Source organism: Dromiciops gliroides, chromosome 2, assembly GCF_019393635.1.
Source record: "Dromiciops gliroides isolate mDroGli1 chromosome 2, mDroGli1.pri, whole genome shotgun sequence".
NCBI classification, from domain to species: domain Eukaryota; kingdom Metazoa; phylum Chordata; class Mammalia; order Microbiotheria; family Microbiotheriidae; genus Dromiciops; species Dromiciops gliroides.
Window position 1 is genome coordinate 439,899,546 of NC_057862.1, and position 14,888 is coordinate 439,914,433.

A 14,888-nucleotide genomic window follows, 5' to 3' on the forward strand; every position below is an offset into this window, starting at 1 on the left:
GAGACTAGAATTCTACTCGAGTCCTAGTTCAGGGCTACTTCTTTTTTTTTTTTTTTTGGTGAGGCAATTGGGGTTAAGTGACTTGCCCATGGTCACACAGCTAGTAAGTGTCAAGTGCCGGATTTGAACTCAGGTCCTCCTGAATCCAGGGCTGGTGCTCTATCCACTGTGTCACCTAGCTGCCCCCCAGGGCTACTTAACTGATATCAAGTAAGGTCAGTGCCTGGAAATTAAAAGGTATATCATAAATACTTGTTGACTGATTATGTCTTGTTTTTGTATCAGTAAATAGGACTGTTAGGACTTAGACCTTTGTCTATCTCAAATAGTTGATATGAGGATACCAGTGAAGAGCTAGGAGCTTTTTTCTAAAGAGATAATAAGCCAAAATTACTAGATGGGATTTTTAAAAATCATGTACAGTACATCAAATTTTCATTTTATACTTTGCAAGTTCTCAGTTCATATTTTACATTCCTTTGCCTTTTTGATACTCTATTGTCATGGATTCATTCTTGGCCTTTTTTCCAGCCTAAAGTATGTCATGAAGTTTGCATGATGATTTGTTCTAAGCTACTTGGAAAAGTTATATGACTTGCTCTCATAACCCTAAAAAAAGTCTTAGTAGCTTTAGTAACAATAGTATAGGTACTTTTAAAATAAGATGAGATGGGGGTTTTGCTACATTTATTTTAAAGGCTTTTGTTGATTTATTTTGAAATAAGACACTTGCCATCAAAATCCCTACAATGTGCATTCCCCAAAAGCAATAATGTAAAACTAATAGACTGATAGCATATGTCACTTTCCACATTAGGAGTTTACTGCTTATTAAGTGATTGGAAGGGTAGATTTGGATCTGCAAGGGACCTTAGAGGTCATCTAGGCCAATGTCCTTATTTTGCAAATGAGAAAACAGGTTTGGAGAGGTCAGGTGGCACAGAAGCCCTCAGGCTTCTCAGAATTTGAACACAAGTTTTAGGGTTTCAAGTCCGGTGTCTAGCCCCTACACCATTCTGCCTCTAAAGGGATGCGTGTTTTAACTTATTTTTGCATTCTCCAAGTTTTTGTTGTTGTTGGTTTTTTTTAAGTGAGGCAATTGGGGTTAAGTGACTTGCCCAGGGTCACACAGTTAGTAAGTGTTGTGTCTGAGGTCGGATTTGAACTCAGGTACTCCTGACTCCAGGGCCGGTGCTCTATTCACTACGCCACCTAGCTGCCCCTCTCTAAGTATTTTTATGATACATTTTTTTATTTCACCCACTTTCCAACAACCACTCTCCTTCCTCCTCCCAGCATAGGAAGTGAATAAGCACTTGTTTCCTCACAGTTCTCATGATGAGAAAACTTAACTAATTTTCTGTCATCTTTGCTAATTTCATAGGTAGTGAAGGGGAGACCCACAGGAACAAAGACATTTTTTCACCTACATAAAGTGAATTTTAGTAAAGACTTCTTTAAATTACTAATTATAGGTGCAGATCCCACTATGCCATAAGAACAAAATAATGGGGTCCTATGAGACTCTGAGAGCCTAGCCTAATCTTTCTTAAGGCCAACCCAGAGTCAAGAGAATTTCAAAGGAAATATAATTGGACCTTGGACTGTAAATAGAGACAATTAGAGATTAAAACCACACGTACCTGAAAGCCTTCCCCTCAGAGGGTCTGTCCTCTGTCCTCTGACCTCAGCAGGACCACCCTCAAGTCCAGTAAACCAATAGATTTGAATGATACTAGCCAATTAGCTTTGAGCAGTGTGAAGAGCTGCCTCTCCTCCGACCCGCAGGTAGCTTACATGCTCCCTCTCTTCCTTGACCTTCGGAGCAGGGAGGGAGCAGCCACACAGCCCATGCTCTCTTCCCTCTGAACTTTTGGGGTGCGGCTCTCTCTTTACTAATATTTAATATGTTTTAATAAATGCTTAATGTCCCAAACTGTGCTATAGCCTCTAATTTCTAAGTAACAATATATTAGAAACCCCAGCTAAATTCCCTAAAGCTTGGGACAGAAACTGAACAACAATAGAACTGAAAAAGGTACATGGGAGATAGCTCCAGGTGAGAAGGTCCCTTATCTCTCTGATGGAACCTATATATATTTTTTTTAACCAGCCCTTTAGCCCAGAGGATGGCCTATATGCCTAGAGACATCTAAAGTGATTGGGGGGCAGCTAGGTGGCGCAGTGGATAGAGCACCGGCCCTGGAGTCAGGAGTACCTGGGTTCAAATCCGGCCTCAGACACTTAACACTTACTAGCTGTGTGACCCTGGGCAAGTCACTTAGCCCCAATTGCCTCACTAAAAAATAAAAAAAAAATAAAGTGATTGGGAAATATACATTAGCACAGTCTACTAATAGTACAATACAAATTATTGGCATCTAGTTGACATAGTTTATAGAGTTCTAGGTCTAGTAGTCAGGAAGACCTGAATTCAAATGCAGCCTCAGACATTTTCTAGCTGTGTGACCCTAGGAAAAGCACCTAACCTTTGTCTGCCTCAGTTTCCTCATCTGTAAAAAGGAGATAATAGTAGCACCTACCTTACAGTTTTTGTGAGAATCAGATGAGATATTTGTTAAGGGTATAGCACCATTCCTGGCATAGAGTAGGCACTTAATAAATGCTTTTCCTCTTCCCAGTCTCTGCCTTCAAAGGTAGGATACTTACCCCTATATTTACCTATTTAGGTAAATTCATTGTAGGAGAAACCATGAAAAAGCAGGTACTAACTCACTGCTAGCCAGAACTATGACCCAGTTCCAACATTCTGGAAGCCAATTTGGAATAATAGAGAAGGATTTGCCAAATTGTTTTTCCTTGCATTCAGAGATTGTACAATTGTAATCATAACCCAAAGAATTTATTGACATCAAGCAAAGAACCAAATTTGTGCAACGTTACACATAGCCACATTATTTGTGGTATCAAAAACCTGGAAACAAAATATTTGACCAGTGATTAAGGAGGGGCTGAGCAAACTATGGCATATTATTGTAATGAATTGTTACACAATAATATAATTGATGACAAGTATTCAGAGAAATGTGAAGACTTGTGTGAACTCACAGAGCAAAGAAAGAATTCAGAGAACAATATACACACAGACTATAAGATGAACAAAACCCTGTAAGATGATAAAACTCAGGATAGGCTTATTCCGAAAGGCAGCTGGATTTTGTTCCACCTGGATTGGAGTATCCAAGTCTAATTGTCCATCCTGGTATAAAACTTCACAAACACTCTGATATCTGCTCACTGTCCAGAACCAATCAACTACTTAGAAAACTGTTGGTTGCCTGTAACTTCAATTTCTCAAATTTTACCAAGACGGGTATTCAAGGATTTCAGTGTGGTGGAAAGTGCACCTATCTTGAACCATTTTTTTTTTTCTATGAATAAGTTTCACTAGTGGCTTTCACCCAATAATCCTTGTAGTCCTCTTTTTTTTTTTTTTTTTTTTTTTAGTGAGGCAATTGGGGTTAAGTGACTTGCCCAGGGTCACACAGTTAGTAAGTGTTAAGTGTCTGAGGTCGGATTTGAACTCAGGTACTCCTGACTCCAGGGCCGGTGCTCTATCCACTGTGCCATCTAGCTGCCCCCTTGTAGTCCTCTTGAAGTGTGTGACTTCATCTCCAGTCAAGGAATTCCCCCAAACCTGACTATTGTACCCTCCAAATTTCTCTACAGTTTACTTTTGCATAATAAACCATTCTTAAAGCCAATTACAGAGGGAGAAACGTTATCCTTGATCTTAAAGCAACTTAGCAGCCTCTTCCTTTACTGAAAGTGCTTATTATCAATGACACTAGTAGAATCAGAAAGACTTGGGTTCAAATGCAGTTTAGTACACTTGCTAGCTGTGTGGCCCTTGGCAATCACTCTCTGAATTTCCTTGTCTGTAAAACAAGGGGGCTGGATTCAATGGTATCTAAAGATCCCTTTTAGCTCTAAATTTATGAACTTGTGATCTAGACACAATTTAAAGTTTTCTTGCTAGATTGGTAATAAACTTTGATTAAAGTCCTGTATCATTCACCCATCCCAGCAGTGATTGGAGGATTTTTGTTTCACATGGACCTAGGTTTGATTTAGTGTAGTAAGTATCCTTGTCTTCAACTTGGAAGTCAAGCTTTATTGCTTCCTACTTGCATCACCTCTGGGTAATCTCTGTACCAACCTCCATCAGAACTCAGCTGTGTATTATTACTGACACTAACTTAGCACTGTTCCGCAATGATGAATTACCAATCCAGATCTCTTTCCTGCTAGCTTAGAAACTGTTGAAAGATCCCCTGGGGACCTTGACGTTAATGTACTGCCCTTATGCTCTTTTATTTTAATAAATTCTGGAGAAAGGCAATGAAAAGCTAACATATCTTTTTCCATTCCATTCCTATGGCCCATCCTAGGAAAAATAACAAGATAATTTAATCTGCAGACCATAGGCTGATGAACTTCACTTCAGCTTCTAACAAAATTCTAGAATGCATTATTAAAGAAATGACTAATGAACATCTAGAAAAGGAAATAGCTATCACAAAGATCCAGCGAGTCTGGATTAAACAAAGATTGTGCCAGACTAACCTCATTTTCTTTTCTTTTTTAATAGGGTTACTAAACTCAGGAAAATGCTGTTTACCTAAAATTTAGGAAGGCTTTGATAAAGTATCTTTTTGAAAAGATGGAGACATATCACCAACTGCCTATTATATATTTCAATTTGGATGGCCCATAGATAATCTCAAATTTACCATGTCTAAAATTCAACCCATTTTCTTTTTCTCCAAGCCCAACCCTGTCACAAACTTGCCTGTTTCTGATGAAGGGACCACTATTCTTTCAGTCTAGATTTATAATATAGGTGTTCTCAACTCTCCCTCATCCCACATATTCCATTGGTTGTCAGATCTAATAATTTTTACCTTCTTAACACTTATCCTGTCTTTCTACACAGCTACTACCTTATCTCAGGCCCTCATCACCTCTTCCTTAAATAATTACAACAGCATCATACTTGCTCATCTTCTTTAAGTCTCTCCCTATTCCAGTCCATCCTATTCACAGGTACCAAAGTGATTTTCCTTAAATCAGATCTGACAATGTCATTCTCCTACTTAATAAACTCCTAGTGGCTCCTTATTGCCACTGGAGTTTATAAGCTAAACTTCCCTATTTGCCTTTTTAAATCTTTCACAACCTATCTTTCCAAGCTCATTGTACATTACTCCTTTTCCTGCATTCCATGATCTAACTAAACTATCCTATCTGTTATCATTCCCCTCCCAAACATAACACCCCACCTTCCATCTGTGCCTTTGAACTGGTATCATCCCATCCCTTCTCATGTGGAATCTTTCTCTTCCTCTAAGACACAGTTCAGGTACCAGCTCCTACAAGAAACCTTCCCCGATCCTTACAAATGCAAATACTGTCCCTAACGACTTTGTATTTAGCTATTTTCTTTATTCTCTTTTTATTATTTCTGCATATTCTTATTTATATGCTTCTTCTCTCCCTGATTAGAATGGGAGCTTTTTAAACCGAGGGATTATTTAATTCTTAATTCTTATTTCATTCTCGTGTACTCCAACACTTAGCACAGTACTTGTATTTAATGAATACTTGTTGATTGATGGGCAGTCAAAAGCAGAGCTGTGACAACTGACGATTACAGAAACAAGGAGCTGTCCAAAGAGCTGTTCTCAAATCAGTTCAAAGTAGTGCTCTCTCCAGTCTCCCCAGGTGTGTTAGAAGGTAAAGAACTACTCATATAGAGACCTATGTCCAATGTTTTTAGAGAATGAATTTCCCTCGTGGATTTGTTCTCTGCCCCTCCCCCTGCCATAGTATGGAAGTCAGTAAGAGGAATTGTTTCCCATTGATTTTTTTTTTTTTTTAGTGAGGCAATTGGGGTTAAGTGACTTGCCCAGGGTCACACAGCTAGTAAGTGTTAAGTGTCTGAGGCCGGATTTGAACTCAGGTCCTCCTGATTCCAGGGCCGGTGCTCTATCCACTGCTCCACCTAGCTGCCCCTCCCATTGATTTTTGAGGGATCAAAGCAATATTTTATGACTTCTTTCCCCCTGTCATTTATGTGTATTGTTTGTATGGCTCAATTCAATTCAATTTGATCCAACAGACATTTAAGTGCCTACTATGTGCCAGGTACTGTGGTAGTCATTGGAGATAAAAAGACAAACTAAAACACCCCCTGCCCCCAAGGAGCTTACATTCTATTGGGTAAGAAGGGGGCAATGAAATGTAACAACTATTCCAACAAACAAAATATTTCATTATTTGATTTCTGATAACTTGTCTGCTCTATGAGTAGAATATGCCCTGAATTGGGGCTCTAACAAAAATATATTTCCCATCTCTTACCCTAAACTGAATGATAGTATAAGTACCCCCAGGATATAGTAGAAGCCATATTATATATGGTCTTTTTGAATAGTTCCTCCTTTTTCTTACCAATGGAATTATTATTTTTTCTTTCTGTTCTCAAATTTCATTCTTTAGAGCTTCCTACATCTCCTAGGCTGCTATATTCCTTATGGAATTTTATTGCCATAGAATCCTTTATATCTTTTCTTTGAACCCTTTGAAATCTACTATTCCCAAATCAAGGATGCATATCAAACTATTCCAAGATTTCTCCTTTATCACAAATGCTAAAATGGAGCAGCCCCCCACCAAGTCCATATCATCCCCACCCCTATAACAGTTTACTCCTTGTTAATGAGAATCATAATGGAGGTTACCTTATTGTTTGAAGGATGAAATAAATCTTCACGAAGGACAGTTGAGAAATCAACTTTCAATAGTTGCTATTGACAAAAAGAGGGAGGGATAGAGGAAAAAGAGAGGAAGGGGAGAGAGGGAAGGAGAAAGGGGAGAGGAGAGGAAGAGGGAGAGATAGAAATGGGAGGAGGGAAGGGGAAGTGGGGAGAGAAAGAGATTCAGTATATAGATAATTGAAGTTTTTTATTACTACTTCATTATGTATCATACCAGACTTGTGATCTATTTTCTGAATTCTTTACTTATTTGCTCTTTCTATGCAAGTATTCTGTATTATGCTCTGCTTTTTGTTTATGCCACCACTGATCTTTGCTCAAATGTTCTTGGCCATGCGTCCTTGCTCATTTTTCTGAATTTCCTTACATAATCCTATCTTTTAAATATGCAATGCTAATCGATTTTCACACAGCCCTTTACTTACTTCATTCCTTCTCAATAAACTATACCTTGTCAAAAACTATATTCTAGTCATGGATCTCATTTATTATAGTCTCTGTGTCACTTTTGAGGTCAGATTTTTAGAATCTTCAGTTCACTTTGCCTGTTTCTTATAGTAAAACTGGAAAGATAACAATGAATAGATCAAATATGAAAAAGATCTCTAAAGACTGTTATTACAAACTCTTTTTACCATCAAGGACAAAAGAACCACCATATTTTAGACTCTAACATCAAATCCCTCAAAAGTGTCTTATCCTTAACAGTGCACTTCTCTCTGTATATGTTATCAAGTTCAACTGCTTTTCTCACCTTTTCTTCTTTAGTATCAATACAAGGCGGGGCATAGTTCCCCCATGTAGCTTAAAACACTTTGGACTCTGTCATTCCTTACTCTTGAACCACAGTTTCTAGTATATTTTTCATCTGAAGGAGAGGAAAATAGAAAAGACATGTAAAAAGGCTCAGACTTTTACCCAAAAAGGCTTATTGAAAGAACATCAAACAATTACTTACCCATAAGACTATTTTCTCATCTGTGTATTTTTTTCTACTTTCCCATCTATATGTAAGTTACTTCCCTTTTTACATTTGAATTTTATTTGTAGAAAAAAGGCAGAAACATGAACAGTTCTGAAAGAACCATTGAGAAAGCAGAGGTCCCCTCAAAGGGCCTGAGAGAGAAAAATAACCTTCAAAGAAAAGTACTTACATAAGGCAAAGATGAAGGAAATGTCTTGCTTCTTAACAGAGAATTTGCATATGAATATTATGAAGATTTTGAGGTTGATAGCTGGGAAATCCTGAAAATTTACTTTTTGGTGGCTATGGGATAATTGCATATTTCTTATTTTTATGAAAGACATGTGAATTTGGTGTCTTACATGAAAAGAAAGATGAGTCACTTCACATAAGGAGGTCCTGCTTTGATGTTCATGAGACTGAGACAAAAGCTGAGGGAGACCAAAAGAGAGTAGAAACAAAGCAGAGAAACTGGAAAAAAAACAACACCTGAACAGAATGATATGGAGAACAGATTGCCCCCTGCTTTTTGAAGAGAGCCAAGCTCAGTTGAGTGGAGGGCTCAGAACTGAGACATAGAAGCAAAAATTTTAATGAAATATTAGTGGAGGGGACACCAGCATATCACAAAGATTATACGCTATGACCAGGTTGGATTTATACCAGGAATATAGGGTTGGTTTAATATTAGGAAAACTATAAACATAATTAACCAGATTCATAATAAGAATAACCAAAAATAAATCATATGATTATATCAATAGATGCTGAAAAAGCCTTTTAACAAATCTGTTTAAAAATACGGTAGAAAGGGACAGCTAGATGGTGCAGTAGATAAAGCACCAGCCCTGGATTCAGGAGTACCTGAGTTCAAATCCGACCTCAGACACTTAATACTTACTAGCTGTGTGACCCTGGGCAAGTCACTTAACCCCAATTGCCTCACCAAAACAACAACAACAACAACAACAAAAATATAGTAGAAAAATTTAAGAATAAATGAACCTTAACTTACCATGTCAAATAGCATATATCTAAACCAAGATTGAGCCTCATATATAATAGGGATAAGCCAGAGCCCTTTCTAATAAGATACTTGATGAAGCAAGGATGTCCATTGTCTCCACTTCTATTTTACATAGTCGTTGAAATGCTAGCTATAGCAACAAGAAAAAGGAAATTTTGGGGAAAGCATAGGTAAAGAAGAAATAAAATGATCACTTTAGATGCTATCAATGATATACTTAGAAAACCCTAGAGAGTCATCTAAAATTAAATGAAACAATAACTTCGGTAAAGTTATAGGATGTAAACCACATTTACAGAAATCAGCATTTCTGTATGATACTAATACATTCAGCAAGAAGAGCTAGAAAAAAATTTTTTTAGAATGATAGGATTTATTAAATACTTGAGCATCTACCTACAGGTTATACACAGAAATGAAACAAAACCAAAAATTTAAATAAATATTAGTGATTCATGGGTAGACTGAGCCAATATAATAAAAATTCAATAAGGCCTAAATCAATTTACTTATTCAGTGTCATACCTCTACTACAGAGTTCAGCTGAGCCCACTTGAGTGCATGGCTCATTAAAAACCAAAACCAAACAAAAGACATCCTGAGAACTGAGAGAATGGCCTGGAGTCTATAAACCTCACCTTCTAAGCTAATTGGAAAAAAGACATTGCATTTATTGCTGTTGGAACTTGATCAGAAGAAGAACTTGAGCAATTGGAAGAGACAATTGAAAGGAAATTGTTGTTGCTGGACTCTTAGTGGAGGCTAAGAATTGAGAATCAAGGGAATGTCCATCAATTGAGGAATGATGGAAAAAGCTGTGCTATATGATTGTAGTTGGAATGGTCTTATGCTACAGGAAATGACAAACAGGATGATCCCTGAAAAACCTGGAAAGACTAATGAACATCACCGTGTAGTGAAGTGAGCAGATCTGGGAGGACATTGTGCGTAGTGACAGCAGTATTGTTCAATGAGCAATTGTGAATGACTTAACTACTCTCAGCATTGCAATCATCCAAGACAATCCCAAGGAACTAATGAGGAAGCTTACTATGCACCCTTATGGAAAGAACTGATAAAAAGAACACTTGTGGATTGTACATATATAACCTGGATGTGATCTTGTGGAGGGGGGAGGAAAGGGAGGGAGGGAGGGAGAAAAATTTGGAACTCTAAATCTTATGAAAATGAATGTTGAAAACTACCCTTACATGTAACTGGAAAATAAAATAAATGTTTGTTGCGAAAGAAAGAAAGAAAGAAAGAAAGAAAGAAAGAAAGAAAGAAAGAAAGAAAGAAAGAAAGAAAGAAAGAAAGAAAGAAAGAAAGAAAGAAAGAAAAAGAAAGAAATTGTTGCTGGGAGCTGATTGGAAGAAAAAAAAATTATCTGCACCATAACAGAACTGTTTGGGGAAAGTAAAGTCTTATTTGACTTGTCTTTCAGTGTTATCTGCATCAGGAGAGAAAGGAAAACCCCATCAGAGGCTTTTCTGTCTTGCTCTTTGTTGCAACATCAGGCTCAAGAGAGGAAAAACTCCTCAAAGCCCAGCCAAGAAAGCAAACCTAAATAACTCTGCAGATTCCAGGCATTTGGAAGCGCTTTTGCCAGAGGAAAAAAGATAGTATTGCCTTGGAACCTAGACAAGGAAGGGTCCGTCAGTCGGGGAGCAATTTTTCCTATCAGGTGACTTTTGGTGTAGACCATTCCCCTAAAGAGAATGAGGATGTCAAGAACTATAAGTTCTCCAGAATTATGTTTCTCCAGGCACATAGGTTTTCCTACTCATATTACTCCCTGCTAGGTTTCCATAAGTTTGTACCTATGATTCCCCATGGACATTACTGTTTGCATTTGTGGGAGAGTGATCCAGGATTGTAGTGAACTATCAAGTTATGATTATGATTATGATTATTTTGGCTGGGCAATGAGGGTTAAGTGACTTGCCTAGGGTCACACAGCCAGTAAGTGTCAAGCGTCTGAGGCCGGATCTGAACTGAGGTACTCCTGAATCCAGGGCTAGTGCCCTATCGACTGCGCCACCTAGCTGCCCCATGATTATTCTTTATTTTTTATTTATTGCAGTATGTGTTTTATGGTTAAGAATTAATAGTATCATCTTGCCTGACGGTCTTAATGGAAGCACATAGATGGGTATTTAGGAGCTACAGTTGTAATAGACTTATAGCTCCTTAACACCAAGGTTTCCACTAAGGCCCTGAGAGTGAGTTATGATAGCAGCAGCATGACTGACTCTCTAGAAAAATCTTGATTTTTCCAGTATGTTTCAGGTTGAGCTAGCAAGATAGTCTAGAAATAGAGGAGAGTTGAGGGCCAGGTGTTCACATGTCTTGATTATTCCCATGATGTGTACATACATTTTCTTTTAGGCAATCAGGGTTAAGTGACTTGCCCAGGGTCACACAGCTAGTAAGTGTCTGAAGTTAGATTTGAACTCAGGTCCTTCTGATTCCAGGGCCAGTGCTCTTTCCACTGTGCCACCTAGTTGCCTCTATATAATACATTTTTAATGAAAATAGCCTATAGATATATTGAATGAATTATATTTTAATGCTTTATAAATTTTAATGAGATGATATACAAGAATTTCATAACAATTAAATTCCCATATAAATATTAGTTATCAGTATTTTTTATAAGCCACAGAGGGAAGAACAAATTGAGGCTAGAACAGGGAACTGAAGCAATTGGGTCTTATTTCTGGCTTGGTCCCTGCATAACTATCTCACTTCTCCCAAGATTTTTTCCCCATCTCTTTTTCATATTCTTTCTGAACTTAAACTCCAATGAAGACAAGAATTTCCATATGTGTTGTAGTACAGAAAAAGAGGATTGTACATGAAACTGTGGATCTTTATTATGTGGAACTTGCCTTTTCTTTTTTGAGTATATAATAAATTCATAGTGGAACTGTCCCAGTTGCCTGTGATTTCTTTTAGCCTTCTTTATATTTTCTTTTTATTTTGTTTGGAACCTCTCTATTCTTTCCATCTCATCTCTCCCTCCTCCCACCCTCATTTGAAAAATGTAAGAAAGAAAGAAACCTGGTAACAAATAGGCATAAGCAAAAAAAAAAATCCTAGATTAGTCATATTTAAAAACATATGTCTCATTCTGCATTTTGAGTCCATCAACTCTGTGGCAGGGTGTGGGCAGTATGCATCACCATCCATACTGTGGAATCATGAATGGTTATTTTATTGATTAGATTTTGTAAGTCTTTCAAAGATGTTTTTGTTTACATAGTTATTGTTATTGCCTAAGTTATTTTTTTGGTTCTGCTCACTTCACTCTACATTAGTTCATTTAAGTCTTCCCAAGTTTCTTTGAAACTGTCACTTTTATTATTTCTTAAGGCACAATAATATTCTTTTATTTTCATATACCATATTTTTTAAGCCATTCCTCAATTGATTGGCACATCTTTCATTTCTAGTTCTTTGCTACTAGAAAAAAGCTGCTATAAATATTTTATACTTATATGTCCTTTCCCTCTTTGTTTGATCTCTTTGGGGTTTAGGCCTAGTATTGGAATCACTTCATTAAAGGTTAATTGCTTTGGGGACATAGTTCCAAATTGCTTTCCAGAATGGCTGGACCAATTCCCAGCTCCATCAATAGTGGATTACTATGCCTGTTTTCTCACAGCCCCTCTAACATTTGTCATTTTCCTCTTTTGTCATCTTTGACAATCTGATGGGTATGGCGTGAAACCTCAGGGTTTTAGTGAATTTCAATTTCTCTAAATATTAGTGATTTGAAGCATTTTTTCAATGGCTATTAATAGCTTAGATTTCTTTGAAGACTGTTTGTACATCACCTTTGACTCTCAGTTGGGGGAATGTAGAGTCAAAGCTGAAGAAGGATTCCAACATGGGGAAGTCCCTCTGATACTCCTGTTTGTGAATGATTCTATTAGGACCTGATATGAGAACTCTAATATGAGATCCATAATCACTCAAAAGGCTTTGACCTAACTCTCCACATAAGAAAAGCCATGTCGATAAGGAATGCCAATTGTTAACACGTACTATGATGTGTAGCTGCTGGACACCTTATAGAGCTTTTCTTTTAGTAAGTGTGTATCTACCTTTATCTATCTTTACACACACATGTATATATGTGTATATATACATAGATAGATAATAGGTAGATATATGTATATCTGGGATCCTATGGATGAATGGACAATATTAAACAGGAGAAGAGCAGGCTATATTGGCTCTGGAAAGTAGTCAAATGCTTTGAATGACCCCAAGGTTTTTCCTAAAGCAAAGACCCATCATTTTAGCAGTACTCTTCACATACAATTTTGTTTACAAATCAGAGAAAATGACAGTATCTGAATAACAAAAGTTAAGGATCTCTAAAAAGGTAATGAAAGGGAACACATTATAAACAAGAAGTGATGTAAATATCATCAAATAAATTTAGGGTCTAAACAGAGAGTCTGGTCATGTCATGAGAGTGAAATAGCTAATGAATAGCTCATGTCCTATGTTGCTGTCCTGGGGGTGTCAGACAGAGTTGACAAAGGACCTCAGCATACTGGGGAGGTGATTGACTCAGGGTGAATGACAGTCTTAGAGGATGGGCAAGCATAGATGAGTTACAGTGGAGGGAATTCATTGGAGGAAATACCCTTATCAATAAAATTTCAGATTTATTGGAGAATTTAAATGATAATAAGTGAACAAAGAGACATGGAAGAGTGAATAATCCAATTTGGCTGCAGTATAAAGTGTGTGAAGGGGTGCAATAGTAGAAACAGCTATAAAGATAAGTTGGTTCCAAATTGTAGATAAAGAGTATAGGCTTTATTTAGTAGGAAATAGGGAGAAACTGAAGTTTTTTGAGTGGAGCAATGATATGATTAGAACTATGCTCAAAGAAGATTTATCTGGAAGTAGTAAGTCTGTAAGATTTGATATGAGAAAGCCTAGAGACAAGGAGATGAGTAGTTAGAAGGTGATCATTTAAAAGAACTTTTGGTGTCCAGACTAGAGAAGAGAAGATTTATGGAATCAAATGATAACTTCCTTCTAATACTTTAAGGACCATCATGTATAAGAGAGGTCTTGGCTTCAGAGAGAAGATCTAGGAGTGATAGATGAAAGTTGCACAGAGAGAGATTTGAGTTCCAAGTAAGGAAAAAGTTCCTGGCTTTTAGGATCTGGACCTAGAAAGGATCTTAAAGATAATCTACTATAACTCTACCCCCCCACTCCCCTATCCCCATTTTATAGATTAGGAAACTGATGTCTAGAAAAGTTAAGTGACTTGCTCAAGGTCACCAGTCCCAGAGAGCACAGCTAGGATTAGAGTTGTTCAAAAGTAGAGTAGATTGCTTTGGGTGGTAATGGATTAATTTTCATTGGAAACTGGGTGACCACTTGTCAGTAATCTTTTTTTTTTTTTTTTTTTTAGTGAGGCAATTGGGGTTAAGTGACTTGCCCAGGGTCACACAGCTAGTAAGTATTAAGTGTCTGAGGTCGGATTTGAACTCAGGTACTCCTGACTCCAGGGCCGGTGCTCTATCCACTGCGCCATCTAGCTGCCCCACTTGTCAGTAATCTTAAAGAGGGCATTACTGTTTAGGGATAGCTTAGACTAGATATCCTTCAAGGTCCTGCCAATTAAAAAACAATTCTTTGTTTCTATATCTTGTCCCCAGTTCCCCTACTACAATGCCACCTACATAAAACCTTAAAATGTGATAAAAGAACAAAAATGAAGCTTTTACCATATAAAGACCACAATGTCGGGAAAGATAGTGTTTAGATAATACATTGACTCTTGTCTTCAGGATTGATAGTAGTATAGGAAAGGCATAATCCAGAATCACAGTATTATATAATGAATTAATTAGAATTAATTCTCTTACCCCACCCCCAAAGCTATATAAAGGCTGAAAAGAAAGGTCATTACCAATTGGGAGTAATCCAGGATGACTTCATGGAGGAGATAGTATTTAGGATAGGATTTAAAGAATAGGTAGCAATTTAACAAAGAAAATCATGTCACTCCAGGCATAAATAATGTCCTGAACAAAGGCATAGATGAGTCAGTACAGCACAT